Genomic DNA, 947 nt, shown 5'->3' on the forward strand with positions numbered 1-947 from the left:
TTCTGAATGCGCTTCTTGTTTATATGGCCTAGACGACAATGCCAGAGGAAGGTTGGGTTTAAGTCGTTCGGCTTAAACCGTTTAGTACTCACGTTATAGATGGATGAAGTTGAGTTTGAAGGCTGATCATTCAAGACATATAAACCATTAACTAGATAACCATTACCATAGTAAATATCATCTCGATAAATCATCAAACTCGAGTTCTCAATCACAAATCGAAAACCATCCAAATCCAGACAAGAAATAGAAATAATGTTTCTGCTAATCGCCGGAACATAGTAACAATTACTTAATTCTAAAACAAGTCCAGAAGGAAGATGCAAATCGTAAACACCAACACACAATGCAGCAACTCTTGCTCCACTTCCGACGCGTAGATCCGCTTTTCCCTTTACCAACATCCTACTTCTTCTTAGTCCCTGCACATTTCCACAAATGTGTTAGGCACTTCCGGTATCCAATACCCACGAAGATGTAGTACAGATGTTAGATTCTATAACATGAATACCTGAGGCAGAAGCTTCACCAAGTTTCTTATCCTTCAGATCCTCCAAGTAAAGGTGACAGTTAAGCTTCCAGTGTCCAGACACTCCGCAATAATGACAGTCACCCTTACCGGGTAGGCTCATCCGATATAGCAGTTTAACACGAAATCCCTTATTTCGGTTACACAAGTCACAGGCGGTCTCTAGCAAGACACTATGACTACCTATCTCGAATAGAGTTTGTTCGTGATCCTACGAACGCCAGTGATGATTTCGTTTGATGATCCTTTTGTATCGCGATATCATATGTCGAACATAAGGCATGGACAAGCCACCTTATCTTATTCGACTGCTTTCTCGTTCACTGAGTTCGACTGTCTGAAATAGACGACGTTCGTCTATAGTGCGGCCACACATTTCTACAGTCTCGCTCACACGAGGGGCCCAGTGATATCTCTC

This window comes from Tarenaya hassleriana, unplaced genomic scaffold, assembly GCF_000463585.1.
Source record: "Tarenaya hassleriana unplaced genomic scaffold, ASM46358v1 Cleome183, whole genome shotgun sequence".
Lineage (NCBI taxonomy): Eukaryota > Viridiplantae > Streptophyta > Magnoliopsida > Brassicales > Cleomaceae > Tarenaya > Tarenaya hassleriana.